The 11,349-nt window shown below is 37.4% G+C and overlaps 1 pseudogene; it reads right to left on the reverse strand.

The window, feature by feature from the left end:
• Positions 1–257: 257 nt before the first annotated feature.
• Positions 258–10,800, reverse strand: LOC113897498 (annotated as a pseudogene).
• Positions 10,801–11,349: the final 549 nt, after the last annotated feature.

Below are 11,349 nucleotides of genomic sequence, written 5' to 3' on the forward strand. Positions count from 1 at the left end.
AGTTGACTCATTTGAAAAGACTCTCATGATGGGAAAGATTGAAGGTAGGCGGAGAAGGGGACGACGGAGGATGAAATGGTTGGATGGCATCACAGACACAACGGACATGGGTTTGGGTGGACTCTGGGAGTTGGTGATGGACAGTAAGGCCTGGCGTGCTGCGGGTCATGGGGTTGCAAAGAGTTAGACACAACTGAGAGACTGAATTGAACTGAAAAGTAGACATGAACTTACAAAACAGAAACAGACTTACCGGCTTAGAGAATGAACTTACTATTACCAAGGGAGAAGGAGGGAGGGGGAGGAATAGATAGGGGGTTTGTGATGGACATGTACACACTGCTGTATATGAAAGGAAAAACTAGGAAAGATACACTGTATCGCAAGGGAACTCTGCTCAGTATTACTAACAACTTATATGGGAGAAGAATTTGAAGATTAATAGATACATAAACATATTATTGAATCACTTTGCTGTAAACCTAAAACTAACACAACATTTTTTATCAAGTACACTCTAAAATAAAATAAGTTGACTGACAGGTGGTCTTTCAGAAGTAGCAAGAAAGAATTTTATTATAAGTATAGTAAATAAGTTATCTGTATTTCATAGAAGAGAAAATCAAACTAGCATGTTTTAAAAATAGCCTAAGTTCACTCAGCTGGTGCAGACAAAAATCAAATTGGAATTCTATACTCTAAATCACAAGTGTTCTGTTCTTTTCCCTTTACTTCAACTCTGACCAAGTGTAGAAAAATGAAGCCAATCATTTTATAGATATCTGTCCCAAACTTCTGCATAGACCATATCATCCACACCTAGGGCTCAGTTGCCATCTCTGAGCAAAGGACTTTTTAATATACAGCTTGACTCCTGATTTCTCTCCTGGACTTCACTAATCTGTCTTCCCCTGGAAGTCTAATCATCAACACAGTCAACCAGTCATCCAACTTACATCATTAGCTTTATGAAGTCATCATCCTTAAGCTTCTCCTCTTATTCAATCAATGCTTGCATTAGAGTTCTTTCCTTATACTACTAGAATCATTGTTGATGACTATCCATACATGAAAGATCCTCAAATCCAATACTGTAACCATGAAATTCCCATATTCATCCTATCTTTTCACTGCCTCTATGTACACTGTCTCCATGGTCCTCTAAATCATTTGTCACATTCTCAGTTGATCCTCTATACTGTCGAAAGACCAGTCTTTCTAAACCTAATATCTTAGCCTGATCACATCGCAAGAGTATGAGAAAACATTCACTGACCTGCTCTTTCTATGGAAAAAAGCCCAGTATGGTAAGATTTTGACAAACAAGCTTCATCAAACCATTTTACCTTCATCTCTTAAACAAATGCTCATTAAAGTCCTGAGAGGATCTCTTTCTTCCCTTGCCTTTGATAATAAAAATTACTAGCAATTGGTTGCTGGTTTTTATTTTCTCATCTGATTGTCACAGCTTCATAATGTAGACATTGCAGTGTCCATCTTCCAAAGCACAGAGAGGTCACGTTCTTATATGGAAGAAACCATTAGCCTTGACTTCCAATTTCTTCTTTTTTGTATTTAAAAAGAAATATAATGGTAACACCATCCTAATATTAAATGTATTAAATGAGTATTAAATGTATTAAAATAATGTATTAAAATAATCAACTATAAAATACTAGTCATAGGAAAAATTTTTCTTAAAACTCAATATCCAAAAACTAAGATCGGGCATTTGGTCCTGTCAATTCATGTCAAGTAGATGGAGAAACACTGGAAACTGACAGATTTTATTTTCTTGGGCTCCAAAATCACAATGGATAGTGACTGAAGCCATGAAATTAAAAGATTCTTGCTTCTTGGAAGAAAAGTTATGACAAATCTAGACAGTATATACACAAAGAGAAATTATTTTGCTGACCATGGTCTATATGATCAAAGTTATGTTTGTTTGTTTTTTTTTTCCCCTAGTAGTCATGTACAGGTGTAAGATTTGGACAATAAAGAAGGGTAAGCATCAAAAAGTTGATGCTTTCAAATTGTGATGCTGGAGAAAATTCTTGAGAGTCCCTTGGACTGCAAGGAGATCAAACCAGTCAATCCTAAAGGAAATTAATACTGATATTCATTGGAAGAACTGACACTGAAGCTGAAGCTCTAATACTTTCACCACTAGATGTGAAAAGCCAGCTCACTGGAAAAACCCTAATGCTGGGAAAGATTGGGGGCAGGAGGAGAAGGGGACGTCAGAGGATGAGATGGTTGGATGGCATCACCAACTCAATGGACGAGTTTGAGCAAATTTCAGGGTATAGTGAAGGACAGGGAAGCATGGTGTACTGCAGCCCATGGGGTCTCAAAGAGTCGGATATGACTTAGCAACTGAACGACAAGTCATAGGCAATAAAATAACAAGCATCCACCATTATCTAGTATGTGTACTATGGAAGTTTATTAAAATCAGGTGATTTTATAGTGATACCTATAGTGATACCTATACATTATAGGGATACCTATAATGGTATCAGAAGACTTAAGAGGTCTTCACAAAGTGAAGTTATATCATAGGCTTAAAGATGTCTGGTGAAGTCAGTTTCAGAAAAGTACTTACTGGAGATAATAAACCCAAGGCCAGATAACAGAAAATTTTAAAGGAATGCAAACTTTACTTTAGAAAGGCTCCATATAGAAATAGAGTTTTAGGGGCTTAGTTAAGTTCTATTTCCTCATCCATAGATCAGATTCTCTCTGACCTTGTGAAGACAGTGAAAGTCTAATCTTTGAAGGAAGGCAGATGAGTGAATATGAAAAGTTGGAATTAATAACTATCTTAAGCCTCATCACTGGGTTAGCTTTTATTTAAATATACTTCTGATACCTCCATTCTTTCACCTTTCTATTATTGCTCCAATAGTCATAAACCATTGCTTTCAAGTATTATTATCAGATAATTATTGATCAGTTCATTGACTCCAATCTAACTACCTGAGGTTGTTGCTCTTTGGACAAACTAGATAAATCTTTGTTATAATTTGCTAACATGTCCTAAAATTAATCCCAGTACATCTTCTATCTCTTTCTTCTTTACCCATGGCCAGTCCTCAACTTGAATCCAAGCCATTAAAAAAAATCTACAGATATCATTAATGATTCCATGACAAAAATCAAATATGTTTTGTACATTTAGCTATCTGGTCCAGAGAGGGATTACAAATGCTATGAAAATTTCTAAGTATACATTTTAATTCTTTGTATATTGTGGTTTATATAATAAGATATTTCACATATTTCAATATTTTACACCCATTTAATAGGCTTTCATTATTGTAACATCTATAGCACAGATTTCATGTCCTTTTTTTTTTTTTCCCTAAGTGCTAATGAGTTCATTTATACCATTGGATTTAAACCAGGTGTCTGGAATAACAGGATTAAACAGAGTACTAGTAGTTTTTGAATATTCATTGGAAGGGCTGAAGCTGAAGCTGAAGCTCCAATACTTTGGCCACCTGATGCGAAGAGTAGACTCATTAGAAAAGATCCTGATGCTGGGAAAGATTGAAGGCAGGAGGAGGAGGGAATGACAGAGGATGAGATGGTTGGATGGCATCACTAACTCAATGGACATGAGTTTGAGCAAGCTCAAGGGATAGCGAAGGACTGGGGAGCCTGGTGTGCAGCAGTCCATGGGGTCACATGAGTCAGACACTAGTGGGCAACTGAACAACAACAGCAACAACTAGTAGTTTCACTGAAACACCTTTTATCTTCTTGTGAATTTACTTAAAAAAAAAAAAAGATTTCAGCATCTGAAGACTAATAACATGCCACTAAAGTCTCTGATATTTTTTTCTTGACTGGAACTCATCCACTCTACTCTAGTCAGGATATATTTCTGCAGATATTTTATATCTGTATATAGATGTTCACATTACACACACATACATGAATGCATACAGAAACATATCCAAACATTTAAAACACAGACACACATTTAGAGAATATGTAATTATTTCTATTCCATTTAGTTGTGTTAAAAAAGAGTTCATACTAGTTTGCTAACGCTGCCATAACAAAACATCAGGGACTGGGTGGTTTAAACAACAGAAATTTATCAGGTCATAGTTTTGGAAGCTAGAAGTCCAAGATTAGGATGTTAGCAGGTTTAAAGTCCTCTGAGGCCTCTGCTTGGCTTCTAGAGAGTCACCTTCTCACTATGTGCATTCAAATTTTCTTTTCTTATAATGACACAAATCAAGAGCCTACAATAACAGTCTTGTTTCAATTTAACCACCTTTTAAAAGGTCATATCTTCAAATATAGATGCATTCTGAGGTACTAGGTATGTGTGGGAGTAGGGGTGGGGGGCTAGGCCTTCAACATTAGAGTTCTGAAGGAACACAACTCAGCATTACACAGAGGCTAATAATAAATTAGCTAAAAATCTAGTAAAGTAATTACATTCACCTATTGTTGTTGTTATATCAGTTGTTGTTGTTCAGTTGCTCAGTCGTGTTCAACTTTTGCGACCCCATGGACTGCAGCACAGGATTGAGTAATGCCATCCACTGAGTCAGTGTTGCCACCAACCATCTCATCCATTGTCATCCCCTTCTCCTTCTGCCTTCAATCTTTCCCCACATCAGGGTCTTTCCTAATGAGTTGGCTCTTTGCATCGGGTGGCCAAAGTATTGGAGCTTCAGCCTCAGCATCAGTCCTTCCAATGAATATTCAGGATTAATTTCCTTTAGGATTGACTGGTTTGATCTCCTTGCAGTCCAAGGACTCTCAAGAGTCTTATCTAACACCACAGTTCAAAAGCATAAAGTCTTCAGTGCTCAGCCTTCTTTATATCCGACTCTTCACATCCATTTGTATATTACATGTACATAATTTTGAATACTTACCAATATGCTAATTTAATGTTTAAGTTATATTTACACTGAAGTAGCACCTCACACTGATCAGAATGGCCATCATCAATATGTCTACAAATAATAAATGCTGGAGAAGGTGTGGAAAAAAGTGAACTCTCCTACATTGTTTGTGAAGATGCAGATTGGTACAACCACAATGGAAACCAGTATGGAAGTTCTTTAAAAAACTAATAATAGACTTGCCATAGAATTTTGAAATCTACTCCTGGGCATATATACAGAGAAAATGCTAATTCAAAAAGATACATGCACCCCAATGTTCATAACAGCAATATTTACAATAGGCAAGACATGGAAGCAACCTAAGTGTCCACTGACAGATGAATGAATAAAGAAGATGTGGAATACATATACAGTGTAATGTTACTCAACTATAAAAAGGATAAAACAATGTCATTTGCAGCTTATTTATTTCTAGGCAATTATTGCGAGGCTGGACCTAGACTTAATTATACTAAGTGAAGTAAATTAGAGAAAGACAAATAGATGATACCATCAATTTGTGGAGTCTACAAAAAATGATAAAAATGAATTTATTTACAAAATAAACTCAAAGATACAGAAAACAAGCTTATCATTACCAAAAAAGAAAGGAGGATGATGGATAAATTGAGAATTTGAGACTAATTGATTGCTGTTTTGTTTAGTTACTAAGTTGTGTCTGACTCTTTTGCAACCCCATAGACTATATAGCGCCCCCAGGCTCCTCTGTCTGTAGGATTTCCCTGGCAATAATACTGAAGTGAGTTGCCATTTCCTTTTCTAGGGGATCTTCTTGACCCAGTGATAAAAGCTGTGCCTCCTACATTGTCAGGCAAATTCTTCACCACTGAGCCACCAGAGAAGCCTGAGGTTAATAGATACCCAGTTAGCTGATACTACATACAAAACAGATAAATAACAAGGACTTACTATAGACATGGGGAAATATATTCAATATCTTATCATAACCTACTTTGGAAAAGAATCTGAAAAAGAATACACACACACACATAACTCAATTATTTTGTTATACACTTGAAACAATATTAATCAATATATTTCAATTTTTAAAAATTTTAGAAAGAAATAAAAATATCACTAAGCCAACAAAAATAATTATATTTAGCCCTATCAGATCAGATCAGTCACTCAGTCGTGTCCAACTCTTTGAAACCCCATGAATCGCAGCACGCCAGGCCTCCCTGTCCATTGCCAACTCCTGGAGTTCACTCAGACTCACGTCCATCGAGTCAGTGATGCCATCCAGCCATCTCATCCTCTGTCGTCCCCTTCTCCTCCTGCCCCCAATCCCTCCCAGCATCAGAGTCTTTTCCAATGAGTCAACTCTTCGCATGAGGTAGGCAAAGTACTGGAGTTTCAGCTTCAGCATCATTCCTTCCAAAGAAATCCTAGAGCTGATCTCCTTCAGAATGGACTGGCCGGATCTCCTTGCAGTCCAAGGGACTCTCAAGAGTCTTCTCCAACACCACAGTGCAAAAGCATCATTCTTGGGTGCTCAGCTTTCTTCATAGTCCAACTCTCACATCCATACATGACCACTGGAAAAACCATAGCCTTGACTAGATGGACCCTTTTGACAAAGTATGTCTCTGCTTTTCAATATGCTATCTAGGTTAGTTATAACTTTTGTTCCAAGGAGTAAGCATCCTTTAATATCATGCCTGCAGTCACCATCTGCAGTGATTTTGGAGCCCCAAAAAATAAAGTCTGACACTGATTCTTACATTGTCTCATATAGGCCCTACTGTTTAGTGTCCCATAAATTAGATGATCCAAACTAGGACACTTTTGACATGAAATGAGTAATAACTAATTACACTGTAGCAGCTGGTATTAATTAGATAAGTTCTGAGCAAATCATAAGATATGGCCACCATTCCAAGGTTGTTTCCATTAGGGTCATCATGTTCCAAGACCACAGGATGTTTCACACACAAAATATTGGCATCATATTTCACTACCAGCACCCTAAAACAGTACTGTTTGTGCCATGGCTGATGGAAACTACTTTGGGTTACACCTGATCACTTCCAAGGACCAGATCTAAGTCCATGGAGTCAAGCTAGGAAAACAATCAATCTCTGACAATATCTTATACCCTTGGAACTCGGGGTGATAATACACTTAAGATATTTAATCTGAGGCACAGTGAACCCTATTAATATAATAGGAGACCAGGGATAAGAAGAGAGTTAGATGATAAAAAATCTTCCTTATGGTGGAGGTTAGGAAGAAAGAGATGTCTAATTAAGGTTTTCTTGTTTCCTTTTCTGCATTTTAATTTCCTTATTAGTTCAGTTCAGTCGCTCAGTCATGTCCGACTCTTTGCGACCCCATGAATCTCAGCAGGCCAGGCCTCCCTGTCCATCACCACTCCCGGAGTTCACTCAAACTCATGTCCATCGAGTCAGTGATGCCATCCAGCCATCTCATCCTCTGTCGTCCCCTTTTCCTCCTGCCCCCAATCCCTCCCAGCATCAGAGTCTTTTCCAGAGTCAACTCTTCCTCAAATTTTCACTTAGTAGAAAGAAGTCCAGAGCCAGCTATAGTTCAGGGAACAAAGGCAAAATAATCCACACATGGCATAAAACAAACTGGAAAAAGAACCACATCAACATTGATGACACTGAAGAACAGGCTCAAATGACTAGCAATGAAGCCTAAATAGTGATCAGGAATAAGAAATGATTAGCCACAACCAGAAGTTTCTAAAAACAACTATTCCCTCACACTTCTGTATTCTATCTCCCTCTGAATGGCACATTTTTCTGTCCTAATAAAGTCAAATAAAATTCAAAAATTGCTAGTCTCTGTTCCCAAAGAAAGACCAATCTTCCATATGGTGTTTCCACTTTCTGAGAGGGTGCATAATGACCAACATTGAATTCAACTATTGAGAAAACCTGAAAATCAGTGAAAAAACTGTGATCTCGTTTTTCAAAAAAAAATCTTTGGGGGCAGCTTCTCATTGACCATCATGATGAAAGAAGTAAATGTAAAAGAATAACACAAAAAATAATATATATATAAACTTTTCAGAAAAGAAACTCCCAGGAGTTCATTTTATTCCCTGTACAGTTTCAGAAAGCATACCATTCCAAGAGGAAGTCAGTTAGGTCTTTTTTTTTTCCTTTTTTTAGTTATATGTAGGATCTGGGTGTGATTAACTATTGGTTATCTCACATTTCTTAAAGAACATTCTCAAAAAATTACTAATAGAGTTAAAACAATGTTTCAAGGAGATAGAAATAAAAAGGACTCAAGAGAAATAGAGTCAATTTCTCTCTGTGTTATGGTAGTCTGTATAATTGGAGAAGTCAAAGGCACCCCACTCCAGTACTCTTGCCTAGAAAATCCCAAGGACGGAGGAGCCTGGTAGGCTGCAGTCCATGGGGTCGCTAAGAGTCGGACACGATTGAGCGACTTCACTTTGACTTTTCACTTTCATGCATTGGAGGAGGAAATGGTAACCCACTCCAGTGTTCTCGCCTGGAGAATCCCATGGACAGAGGAGCCTGGTGGGCTGCCGTCTATGTGGTCACACAGAGTCGGACATGACTGAAGCGACTTAGCAGCAACAGCAGCAGCAGTCTGTATAATGTTCCTCACTGCCTCATTTTTGAAATATAAGGGGAGACATGTATGCCTTCCTTATAGTGAAAATAAATACAAGATTAAAAAACAATCAAAGGATAAGATAGAAAAATAAGAATGTTTTAAAATCTAAATAAAAATGAACAATTAAGTATTATGGGATTTTTGTTAGCATTAGAAAGCTAAAGCAATCAAAGAGAAATAAAACCAAGTAATTTAGTACCTCAAAGTTTTCTTTAATTCTAAAATAAACATAATCAAAACTAAATAAAATTTAAAATTCAGAGGCTAATATGATAGCAGTTACAGAGAAAAGAGATGTAATATTAAAATAAACATTAAAGTCTAAGATGAAAATCTGAAGTGTGCAACTCAGATCAAGAAGAAATAGGGACTTCCTTTATGGTCCAATGGTTGGGAATCTGACTTGCAGCAAAAGGGACATGGGTTCAATCTCTGGTTGGGGAACTAAAATCCCCCATACCTGGGACAACCAAGCCCAGTAAGCCTGAGTGCTACAACTATTGAGACTGTGAGCTCTGCAGTCCACATGCCATAACTAGAAAGTTCATGTGCTGCAATATCCCACATGCTGCAACTAAGATCCAACAGAGCCAAATAAATAAATATTTTAAATAAAAGGAAGAAATAAAATGACAAAGGTGCTCCTTTTACAGATTAAAGGTTACAAACAGAGGAAAGAAATATAAACCCCAGATAAAAATCAAATGTATAAACCATCTAAAAGATAGATTCACATTTCTTAATAACAGATTCCTTTTGGATTGGCAATACATTAAATATTTCATGGATAGAGAGCCAATGGAACAGAGAAAAAGATATAGCTCTATTTTTATCAGTGGGTAATTTGACTCAGAAGTTATTTATATTTAGAGCTTTAAATATCAGGTATTTGGTTGTAAGACCAAAACAGTTGGATCCCATGTATCAGAAGGTATATATATTAAAAAAAAAAAAAACAAACACTGCCAAAGCAGATAATGTTGAAAGTAGAAAAGAATAATTTAATGCCTCCTAGTTGGATATGAGGGGCTTCTCAGGTGGCTCAATGGTAAAGAATCCGTCTGCCAATGCAGGAGATGAGGGTTTGATCTCTGGATCAGGAAGATCCCTTGGAGAAGAAAATGGCAACCCATTCATATTCTTGCCTAGGAAATCCTATAGACAGAGGAGCATGGTGGGCTACAGTCCACTGGGTTGCAAAAAAGTTGGAGAAGACTCAGCGACTAACCAACAAAATTGATTAATTGATTTCTACATTGTGATGACAAAAGTTACCTGTCCCTTTTCCATTTACTTATTAAAATTTTTCTTCTCAGTAAATGTTTTACTGCTTCCTTCACATCCTTGTTCCTGAGACTGTAGATTAAAGGATTAATGACAGGAGTCATCACTCCATAGAACACAGATACAAGTTTGTCAGTAGCATCCATGTCATCTGAATTAAGTGTCTCTTTAGACTTGGGCTTCATGTACATGAAGAGAATGGTTCCGTAGAATATTATCACCACAGTCAAGTGGGCTGAGCAGGTAGAGAAGACTTTGCTTCTCCCCTCAGAAGAGCGAATTCTGAGGATGCTGATAATAATTAATGTGTAAGAGATAATGATTAACAATAATGGTGTCATTGTGAATAAGGTTGTGGCCACAAGCATGATGAACTCGTTACCTGAGATATCAGCACAGGCCAATTTCATGACAGCCAGAATTTCACAGGTGAAATGATTGATGACATTATTCCTGCAGAAGGGCAATTGTACTACACACCCAGTTTGTACTGCAGAGTTGACAATTCCTATGATCCAGGAGCCAGCTGCCATGGGCACATAGGAACCCTTGCTAATGATGACAGAATATCTCAGAGGGTTGCAAATAGCCACATACCGGTCAAAGGCCATCATGCCCAGGAGCACACACTCTGTTGTCCCCATGGCCAAGCCAAGGAACATCTGCACAGCACAGCCAGAGAAGTAGATGGTCTTTTTTTCTGAAAGGAAGCTCACCAGCACGGGGGGAATGGAGACAGTGGTGTAGCAGATGTCCAGGAGGGAGAGGTTCCCCAGGAAGAAGTACATAGGGAGTGAAGATGGGAGTCTAAGATGCTAATGAGAATAAGGGTGCCATTTCCCAGAAGGATGACCACATACATTATTAAGACTACCACAAAAAAGAGTAGCTCAAGCCTTGGATAACCAGAAATCCCCTTCAGAAAAAATTCCACCAGAATGGTTTGGTTTTCCCATTCCATCGTACGGTTTCTTTTTCACCTGTAATACATTAAAATATGTTAAGATAAAATATGTATTCTACTATGGTTATATTCAACTATGTACCAATGTAGAAGTACCATATACTCATAGGAAGAAAAGAAAACATAAAAAGGAATAGATCAAAGAAAGAAGAAAAGAAATAAAGTGGACCAAATAGAATAGAGAGGGGGAAGGGAAGAGAAAAGAATGTATTTCAAGCTACAAGCAATATGCCATGTAATTTATTGAATCTCATCAAGGTTCTGGGAGAGAGGTATCATCATCCACATTTTACAATAAATAAATCAAAGCAAAAATATTAAGTAAACTTAATTAAAGGTAAATTCAGAGTTGAGGTAAGATTCAAACCCAATTCTTCCTTGCTGAAGCCTGAGCTTTTGGTCATGTTTGTTACCACAAGTTAACTAGAGTTTAAAATAAATTCGAGTATTGCATTATGTGTAACTGAAAAATAAACTATTTTTATTGGCTACAAACCACCAGTGGAGAAGGAAAGGGCAACTCACTCCAATGTTCTTGCCTGGAAA

The sequence above is a fragment of the Bos indicus x Bos taurus genome, chromosome 8, assembly GCF_003369695.1.
Source record: "Bos indicus x Bos taurus breed Angus x Brahman F1 hybrid chromosome 8, Bos_hybrid_MaternalHap_v2.0, whole genome shotgun sequence".
NCBI lineage: Eukaryota > Metazoa > Chordata > Mammalia > Artiodactyla > Bovidae > Bos > Bos indicus x Bos taurus.